This window comes from Microchirus variegatus (genome assembly GCF_963457635.1).
Source record: "Microchirus variegatus genome assembly, chromosome: 1".
Taxonomy (NCBI): Eukaryota; Metazoa; Chordata; class Actinopteri; order Pleuronectiformes; family Soleidae; genus Microchirus; species Microchirus variegatus.
The window spans coordinates 27,708,726-27,720,053 of record NC_139802.1 but is presented as its reverse complement, the minus strand read 5'-3'; positions in this window follow the sequence as shown (position 1 = coordinate 27,720,053).

Sequence of the window (11,328 nt, the reverse complement as noted above, 5' to 3'; positions counted from 1 at the left end):
AAAGAAAAGATCAGTTTTAAGGGACTGAGAGAGATGAACCACCCTATATAGCTTCTTTTTAATTTAGATCTCTTCTTGACGCATGGGCTCCTTATCTGGAAATGATTGGAAAGGGATGATCATAAAGGTTTATACCAGTAAACTCCCCCTATGTACCCATTTATCTATGTTGGTTCAAGCAATGGAATATTATTTTGTGATAAATTTAACTGTCGAGAATGTGCATCTTATTAATTTAAATTTTTGTATGATTTATTTTTATGGTTATGATAATTTTTTCCTTTGCTCGCTACTTTTTTTTTTTTCTATTTGTCTTAAAATGCTGAATGCTTTATTTGCACACTGGTTGTGCATTTGCAATGAAAAGTCAAGCAAAAGGTTAACCAATAGAACAATTATCAGTTTATAAGCAATGAATCTATTAATTATTTCAGTCGTTTGTGAGCAGCATCAAAAACGAAAGGACTAATTTGAACGTGGATGTAGTTTATGGCCAAAGGAAGAACTCATTATTCTCTTGGTGACATGGATCTGAATACAGGATTTATTTTAAAACAATTGTTAACCTTGGACAAGATGGGAAAGTGCATGACACTGATGCAAACTGAGCAGTGGAAGTTGGAACGCTGTGAATATTTTCTTGAGTTACTGTTGTTATTGTTATGCAGGCTTAAGTGTTACATGGAAACCATTGACTATATATACTGTCAAAACATCAGTTTTCTAAGTTGACAATGTTGTTATTGTTAGGGAATGGTGACAATAATGGTTATGATGAAGGACAAGTGTTATAATTACTATAATTGCCACTGAGGGCTTTGAATGTGAACGTAAACATGTGGCAGTACAGGGTGTTTGTTGCTGCCGGTTATCCAGGCAGAACAGTCTTGTTTTTGTTACACTGGTTTAATCCCTCGCGTCTACTCCCGGCATCATCCAGATTTCTGCCTCTTAACTATTGTTCCTTAGTTTCACATTTCACATTTGTTGTCTTATTTTTTAATATACTAAATCCTCAATTTCAGTCCCTTTGGAAGAGAGGCTCATTTATTCATAATCTTTTCTGAATGACAAGCTGGTCAAAAGTGCCTGTTACAAGCTGCCATTGCAACACATGCTCTGTCTTGGAATTGTATCGCGAGTGCTTACAGTCTGTTCTTTTCCTTTCACTGTTGTCGGTGTTAATGGAGCATATGGGCAATGTTCCCAGATTCCCAGAGAGAAAAGAGGACTAAAGCTCTGCAGCCCACTGGTTATAAAATATGACCTTGTCTTCAACTCATCCGTGAGGCTGAGTTTAATATTTGATGATGCACCCTATTTTTCTTTCTTTGCCCCGTTTCATTTATTTAAACGCTGCAATGTCACTGGACGGCCAGTCATAACAATGAGTGATGGATTCCCAACTGATCGCTCAGCTGTGGCCAAAATCCACAGCAGGACAGGACAGTGATGCATGTTCAGCTATAGCACATGTGTAGTGATGCAATGATTTATCCTGAGTGCAAAGAGCATGTTTTTTCCACTTGTGTAGCCGCGGGATTCTCCCGGGACAGCAACTTGTGTTCACAGCATCTGTCTGACCTTCTGGTCAAAAGAATAGACGTGAGATACATTAGGACAACCCTGTTGTCTGCAATGTCACCATATGGGGAATTAAAAAGGGAAAAAAAACATTTCTGGAAGCACACATACAAACACTGATAATTAATTTATGAGAAATATGCAATAAAAAGGCAAGGATTGCACTCTAGAAAGCTTTTCATGATTATGTTTTGGCTCATTCAATTGCCTGTGCATCAGTTAGTGGCGACACAACTTTAATGTTTCTATCACTCCTGCCTGACTTGCCTGTCGCTCCTGTTGCAATGGCTAATGCAGGCCAATAGGTGGCAGTGTAGCATCTGTGGTGTCCACCAAAGTGTATGAGGGGGAGGATAAAAACATGTGCTCTTCCTCAGTTTATCATAGTAGCCTAATGTTAATTGGTGGGTTAGGGTTAGGCTGTCGGATTATCAGGATTTGTGTAGCAGGCAAATTATCTGATTGTGACATGTTTAGTTAAATTAAAGCAGAGAACATCAATATTTTGGACCTGCCTCCTTCACCTGGGTTTTCATTTTCACTCTCAAACTTCACTGGTCTGTTTTATTATAAGCTTGATTTATTTATTATTTTTAATTCATTTGTTGCCTCTCCTTTTATTCCTCCTGATTTCTGTTCTATCACTCGTACTATTAGTCTCCCTCATCTTACTTTCGATGGTGTTCAGTCTTTGTTTGTTTTGTTTTATCTGCCATAAATACAGACTGATTGATTGATAAAGTGATAAAGAATTTAAAAGGATTTCATCATAGGGGATAAAAAAACACAGAGGTTGTAAACAGGACAGTGTTTTTATGTGGTTGGCTCATGTGTTCTCTGGCCTCTGACCAAATGCGGTGCATAAATTCATAAAGTGGCACTATATCTCTGGAATATCCCAGTGCTTTATTTTCATAACCGTCACTGACTCCAAGTCACCCTCATGTTTTTTTAATGTGCGCGGCTGAATGGCCTGAAAATGATCCTCATCACTTTCCTCCTGTGACAATATTTTCTCTATAAAGCTTTCATTATATGATCTCAACAAATGGCCTGTTTTTCAAAAAAGGCGGTATTCATTGAAAAAGACACTAAGTAGAGCAACGCGTACATATTCAATGCCTTCTCATCGTTCAGGCTGTCATTTCACAGTGTGAGTCTTTATCCTGGCAGGCTGACAACATTTACACGCTCAAAGCAAGAGAAAGCTGACTTAAAGGTACAGTATGTAGGATTTAGCATCATCTATTGGGGCATAGGTGGCAATTTCCAGGCACAAAGAAGAACCTAATGTAACCTTCTGTTAGGTGTTTAGTTTGTCCATTAAAAACATGGTCCAAAATAGTGGCCTCTGCCTCCTGATTACACTATACAAGGCTCATTCTGTCGTAATGAAAACACCAGTGTACTATTTTATATTCCATCACTTCCAAATGCTAATTTCACCAAGTCTTACTCACTTGTCCTTTTTTAAATAAAAACAAAAAAAAAACATATTTTATAGCTTTTTGGCTCATTTTGCAATCAATATTCTACAGTGTTCCCAAAAGCACTAAACTGAATGTTAAATAAACTAAAAGCCACAGCGTGCGGTGTGAGAAAATGATCCAGACTTGATGAAGACAGCGAGGTCCTCATCAAGTCCACTGAGCTTGTAAAAATTCCATTAACTTCCACTCGGCATCTCTTTTTCATCTCACTTCTACAGATTCAAATCTTTTAATGGAGCTGGCAGCAGAGCCGTGAGTGACGCATTGCTCCTCTGCTGCGTGATGATGACTTGTTGCTGCCTTGGCTCTGAGAATAGTTGCACTATTATGTGGTTTGTCAAACGGCAGCTTGGAAATCCCCTGCTTCACTTGACTCATTCAGACAAGTCATTTGTCCACCATTTGTTTGTTTTGTTTAAGGATTCTGCAAATTGGAACATATATTAAAGTGTGCGCTGCAGTGCTGGCAGGGCTTTTTGGTAGCCTGTGCATATTTACTGTAATGTATGATAATCATTTATTTTCTGAGCTGGATAATGGATATCTCATATCTCCCGGCTTTGCTTTCCCCATTCAGATTGTAGTGGGACTCTTTTCTCTAACACAGCTTGACACCCACAGCCCTACAACAGCATATGTGTTCAACAATTAACCAAAGACCTTGAAGGCTCACTGTTTTAATAATTTACTGTATTTACAGCACTGTAGTATAAACGTTGGCACACAAAACAACACTGAAATGACACTGAAATAAAATCTAATACTTAAAGGGTTAACAAAATATTAACAAAAATGGCCTATTTTGCCAAGTTAAACTAGTTCCATGGTGTTCTAATGAACATATCTGTTACATGCTTTGGTCAAAATATGAAGCACCACAGCAGTTCAATCACCCTGCCAAAACAGCGCTTCTCAGAATGCTCGGTTTAGTAGTATCTCTTTAGGTCCACCTTAAAAAAAAACTTAAAACGAAACTTAATTGACAGTAAATGACATCAGCCACAGAGTCTACAGGGAGCTAACAGCAGTTAGCATTTGGAAAAGTGATAATTTTCAGGCTCTAGCAGGCACATTGCTGTCATATATAACGTTTATCCACTCGACAGATAAATCCTCTGAGGCTGGAAGTTTGTGTAGAACTCTGTGCTGCACTGTGGAGCCAAGAATAGAACTTTTGGTGGACTTCCAGTTTTCGGATACCGTTGCCCTCGCCAGCACTCTCAGGTGTTTTACAGACAAAGCTTAGGTCCACGGGACAACAGTTTCAGGAATTTAGCGCATTGTAACATCCCAATGAGTTCGGAAGTCAACATTGTGTGTTTTGTCTCCTGTACTTAGACTGAGGAGGACCACAAAAACATGAATGAGTCATCTTTTTTCACTTTGCCGACAGATAGGACCACCAGAGTCCCAAATAAAAGGATTTAAATGATTAAAAAGTTGATTTTGAATAATATGGCCCCTTTAATATTTTACTTAAATTACTAAAATGCATAATCTCAGAAATAATCTCAGAAAGGATATGATAAAAATGTGATACAATCTTATACAACTTTGATCCAAAACAGGTTTCCAATGCTAAACTTAATTAATTAAAATGTATCAAGATGCACAAATCACAATTCTACGAGAACATGCTTTACATGCTGTGTAGGTATAACTGTATGTTTAGCACATACATTCAAACTTTTTTTTTACTAAACATGAGACCATATTCTAATACATACATTTTATTGATACACTTTGCGTATAAATAATCTGATTAACAGAGAAACTAGGTAGGCAATCTTTGACCTACAAAACATAATGACATAGTGACATTTTCAGTAGTCATTCTCATTTGTTCTGCTACATGTTCTGGGAATATGAAAACAAAAAAAATCTATATATACTGAGGCTATAATGTCCCATTACCCATAATAGTAACATCCTGATGCAATTACTTTTTTTCACCATGTACGTTTATTGTGTTATCAAATTAGCTACAGACGAGATAATTTGGCATTTGTTTTGCAGGTTTTTTTGTATTGTATTGCTTTAATTAAAAGCTAAATAACAAAATAGGATGTGTCTCATGACAACTCATGACACAGTATTTTGTACTATAGGAAAATATCAGTTTAAATACAATACATTTTGGGACCGTGGCTGTTTTAGATATCTTTGGAATATATCTCTCATACTCATGCATGTCTTTAATTGCATGTGCAACTTTTCACAGTTCTCCCACCCAAACCTTGAATCAAAACAAAGAATATGATCGGATATTTTCATATATTATTGATTTTATAAACATATCTTTTGAATCAGGCCCCTGTAAGTCTACCGTACAAATAAATGATATTGCAATCTTACAATTTCCAACGCAACATTTTAAAATGAATCATTTATGTAACAGTTATTTAAGGCTTCATTACAAACTCCAAACTCTCTTTTTTATTTTATCTGTTGTTATGACCTCTCACCCACACTTTGGGAATCACCGCTCTAAAGGGTATTGAATTAATTCAGTGTGATGATTGTGCATCATAAGCCAATTCTTTTCAGGAAACACCTTGGGGAAATATTAGGAAGTAATGGAGCTGTAAAATGTAACATTGCCCCCAGCTTTCACAACAATCCATCATGCAGTTGCTTGGATATTTTATTTAAAACCTCATGGAGATGCTGAAGTGAAAAGTAGGCGCTCATTAACGTCATACTGAATAATCCCACGGGAAACATAAATGTTTTAAGCCAAAAGTCATTGAGCTATTTTGGTGTTGTTGACCAACAGGATGAACAGCAAACCAAAGCCCTGGTCACATTTGGTTGAATATAAACTCAAGTATTCTAAGTGACATGAAGTTTATGTACCTGCATGAGCTTGTATTACACACTGATATAATTATAGACTTAAATCCCCCAGAATATCTACGAGGCATGCAGCATGTCAGCCGATGTCAGAGCCATGATTCAGTGTATATTTGGAGAGGCTGAAAACAGAGTCGGGGCACAAGCCGGGTTGGAGTCGTCATGTATAAATAGTGGTGGCGGATGATGTTGGCATTGCTTACTGAACATTATAGCATGCAGCCTGATGAAAGAGAATGAAATATGATTGACATTCATTGAGCGCAAGACCATAGGGTGAAAGAAAGGAATGGGAGTGAATAGGAGCAGTGACAGGAAGCCAAGGAAGGTGATAGAGCTTCAGAGTGAATCCGCAGGGTGGAGGGTGGGGATAAAGAATCAAAATGAAGAACGGGTTCATATTCATGCAGGTGAAGCGGGTCAGAGTCTGATTAACAAGTTATATTAATGTTTCAGTTATGATAAGTGTCTTCAGGCTCTTGCACCATCACTCGCACTGACAGTTTTCTACAACGTTCTCTCACTGCCTGTGATTCTCAGCCCTCAGTTAAGATTTAATAATCAGGAGAATAATGACCACAATACAGAATGAACAGCTCGACTCTGAATATACACTGTACAGCAGTCATTTCCAAAGACTGGGTTGGGATCCACACATAGGTAGCAGGAGATTCCCAACCATTTGTGTTAAGTTTATGCTCATGTTTTCAATAACATGCATAAAATCAAATCAAATATGTATGTCACAGGAATGTCTGGTTCACACTTTATAGAAATGTCCGTAGAAAAGAGTCGGAAACATTATATTAGGCGTAAAGTAAAGGATATACACGTACGTATATTGTGAATTGAGAGTTATACACTCTTAGAAATAAGGGTTCCAAAAGTGTTCTTCTACTAGGGCTGAGGTTCTACCTGGAACCATTTGTTTTTCAGGGGTTCTTGGTAACACAAAGTGTTCCAGTAAGAACCATTTTGATCCAGAGAACCCTTTAAAACCCCTTTCTTGAATAAAGGGTTTTGAAAGGGTTCTTGGTAACACTAAGGGTTCCAGGTGGAATCTTTATAAAAGGTTCTACCTGGAAGCTAAAAGGGTTCTCCTATGAGGACAAGCCGAAGAACCTTATATGGTTCTACTTAGCATTTTCATTTCCAAGAGTGTATCATGCGTTAATTCGAAAAAATACAGTATACTCAGACAAAATACACAACAATGAATATTTAAATATTCAAGTTGTGTTATGTTATGTTCTGCTGGTAAAAAGAAGTGACATTGAATGGTAAGACAGATTGTAGGCTGTGAGCCTCCTTTTATCTGAACACGTCAGGGAACTACGGTGGCCTTTGCATACTCTGACAGGGCTGTCCATTCTGGCTGAAACATGAGGGCAGCCTCTGCAAAGCGAGGCCTTTGCCTAAAGTGCACATCCAATGCTTACCCTAAACATAAAAACTATACTTTTTATTTTAAAGCGATTACTTGTGGAAAGTGTGTTACATTTCGTGCCAATAAACCCTCCTAAATGTTGCAGACTGGACCTTTACAATGTGCTTCATATACAACCCACTAGCCTACATTAATCATCTGCTAATGTCCCTGTTAGTTTTCATCAGTGCATACACACAGGGACTTTCTGCAGCCAAGCTTTGAGACTCAATCACTGGATGTCTGTCAAAGTTTAATTTTCCTGCTGCTCACTAGATTTAGGTCAGATTTGACATTTGCAAATTGACACAAATGGCCAGACTGTCACTCTCCTCTGCTTCAGCAGCATACAGTTGAGAGTGATTTTTGAAAAGGCACTTAACCCTTGAAATGGTGCAGGATTTATACAGACATTGAATCACAAATGCAGTATTTTATTTTTAGGCAAACCAGAGTGAATCTCTACAATAATATTTGCCTTTAGAGAATCAGTGACTTTGAGGACAAGTTGGTGGCTAATAAGCTTAAAGTGCTCCTTTTACTTTGAACTGTCCAACTTTATGTTATCTTTGTTTTCCCAGCAGTAGTCTCTTTGCTGCACTGATTCTATTAGGGCTCCATCCTTTCTGCCAAAGATTATGCTCAGCTCCATCACTCACATTTATACACTCATTGTGTTTGATTTAAACTGTCTATTTAATTAAAAATAGAAAATAATACCTATCTGTCCCTCCTGCAGCAAAGCTGCCCCATGAGAAGTGTTCGTTAGTCTAAAAATAGCAGCAGGGTCAGTAATAACCTCCAACCACTGCGGCGGGGAAGCTGCTCAGTGGTCAGCAACAGACAGCTACGCTTGCACCGAGCAGATCCCTCGTGTAATGTGTGAGGATCAAAGTCGTGGAATATGTGAAGGTGAACTGTCAAGAACAGTCGGTCAGTTTGAGTCCGTCAGATTTGGCTTTCAGTTGCCAGTTTTTGGGAACATGGAGCCAAGGAAAAAAAAGTATTCGGATGTCAAATGTATGTGAGTGAAGGCCTGGAAAATCTATTTTTTGCAGAAACGCTGACATCTTGACAGAATTGACCTTTAAGAGGACGGAGGATAGATAGACCATAATGGAGGAAGTTGTTATGACTTACTAGAGATGGAATTTAATGTTAACTGCTACAATAACAATTTAAGGTATAGGATCAATATGGAGTCTGACTTTACTTTCTTCCTTAAGCATTTTTATCATATACAGTACATACCACACAGTCTGTTTTTTTTTTATCATATAAGTTAACACTGTAAGTGAGATAAAATGAAGCAGAAACCACAGCAGTGTTCATTAGTCAGAAATGGAACGGTACATTTTGACAGGACAGCACCACAAATGCCACTGAGGGAAAACTCTGACTAAATATTGCATCATTATATCCAAAAAGGAGAGACGGTAAAAAAAAAGACAGATCCACACATGCTTCTCTCGCTTGCTCAAGATAAAAACACAACATTTTATGTGTCCAAAAATCGCCAGGGAGCTAAATGAAGTGCAAGCCATAAGCGTGTTTTTCGTGACAGGCTTGTGTAACGAAGAGCTGCAGTAGTTCCAAGTTCTTTGTTTCCTTATTTGTTTGTCCACTTTTTCTGGCCATCTTATTATTTTGCAGTTGACAAACTGTAGCGTGACTCTGTCTGGGTGTTTGTAACCGTCCCTCCTCGGCCTGATCATTCTTATCACCTCCTTGCAGTTGTCTTCTGAATATCTCTGCCGTCACTTTCTGTGGTTCATCAGGTTTCTTTTCTTATTTAGACGACACCATTCTACACCCTGTGTCCTTGCTCTTTCAGGCCCACACGTCTTGTGCTCATGTTCGCACATGATCGCTTGAAATATCAATGTGGGCTGCCCTTGACATGTTTTTCTTTAGTCATATTAAAGACAGCCAATGTAGAATGAAATACAAGGGACAAACGTACTGGATTGCAGAGGCAAACAATCATGGTGCCATGCAAAGAGAGAGAGAGAGAGAGAGAGAGAGAGAGAGAGAGAGACGGAGGCTGATGAAGTGAATGACCTTCAAAAGAACAGTGCTCGTGGTTGCGTAGTACAGGCGACAAGAGGGTGAAATAAGACAAACATATAGCAGCTCTGGTGTTTTTTGACTGTTTTGTCTGTGCTGCTTTTTGTCAATGTTCTAACCTCAAACAGCACAGGTCAGCAAAGCTTTTCTAGTGTCATGTGACTGGCAAATAAATGAAAATGTGACTTCTTTTCTTTTGTCTGGTGTTTGTCTCTGCAAACCATCCCTGCGATCTGGACACTGCTGGACGCTGATTTGCATCCTTTATTAGTGGGAATAGTGTCTATTCACTGTAGTGTACGGGGAACCTTGGCAGTTCTTATCACTTGGTTAATGGACCAAAGAGCAGGACTTACCGAATCCAATTAACCTTCACTCTCTGTAAATGGCTGGAAGTAAAAATATGCATTCAGTAAAGTCAAGTTTTTAAATGACTCACCAGAAAAGTCATCATCTGAAGTCTGAAGTTTGAGAGTTTAGTGACACTAGTGCTTTAATAATGTCTCTTAAAGGTGAAGTAAGTAGTTTATAGTGACATCTAGAGGAGAGGCTGAAACTTACAACAAATAACTGCTCTTCTGCTCACCCCCTCCCTTCCCTGAGCGCTATGGTATCCTCAGCGGGTCAAATGTCGTCCGTTGTCTTTCTCCGTGTCAGCAGATGAGGTGAGGGAGAGGGTGAGCTACTGTGGCCGTAGCAGACGAAGCGGAGAGAGTGGAGGCGGGACTTCCGCTACAATTAAAGCGACACTTGATTTGTTCTCTCGCGTTTGTCTATACAGGCTCTGGTAGAAACACGGCGTCTCGCTGCTAACAGTGGCTATGCAACCGCGGCCCGCGACCATGTTATTTTACATGACTTTTTGAAACACTACAAAAATGAAACAAAAACTATTGTACAGCGACTAGACAATGCAGGAGCACATAATATGTATAAAAAGGTGGATTTTGGGTCATATAAACCCATAAATACTACACAGTGTCCCTTTAAATTGACAAGGTGAGCCATTTATAGACAAAACTGAGCACTTTTGGTGGATATAACACAGAATGTTGAATGTTGTAGGATTACTATGGAGCCATTGCTGCTATGGCGTGGCTCACTGAACCAATCTACTGGACTTAATATAAAAGTTTATTGTGAGTACAATTTACTTACACACACACATTTATGATCATGGACCTCAGGCTGAAAAATCCCATAAGAAAGCTTGTATTATAGGGCTGAACAATTATTTGTTTTCAATGTGCAAAGGCTGTAAGTTAGCATATGCAGCAAGATATGTTGGCTGTGATATTTTTCCACAATGCAATACACAGCATTATCTTCATTTAGCATATAAACAAGTAACTATAAATAGAGCTATTGTATATCAGTCCATTAAGGTAACCAATGGAAATGATGCCAAGCTTTGATGTGTGATATTATTTTGACATTCATACATTTAACACACAGCACAGTTAATAAGTTTTGTTTCATATCCAATTAATTCAAAGTATAAATGTTGCTGTGGATAAAACAACCATGATTACATGATTGGAGTGATTTTCTCTGGCTTGCCAAAGCTTCTGCAGAGCCACAGAGGACATTTAGTTCTGGTTTTTCAGCCCATGACCAGGAGCTGCAATGTGTGAAATCAGTGAAGTGCCTCTTGAATGCCAGAGTCTTTAATTACCAACAGGATACCACAATTACACAGAATAATGGGGTTTTATTACGGTGGGTCACAATTACAGGGGGTGACGTTGTGATTACTTAAGCTTTTCAGCCTCAGTGAGATGAAGATTGCAAGTCTTAGATTAGTAAATGGTGGAAGTCGCTTAAAATTGTTTGGTCAGACACATTTCTGAATCTGGTTTCCTCATGTTTAGGCTGTCGTATAAACCTTGTCCACTTCAGGAACGTAAC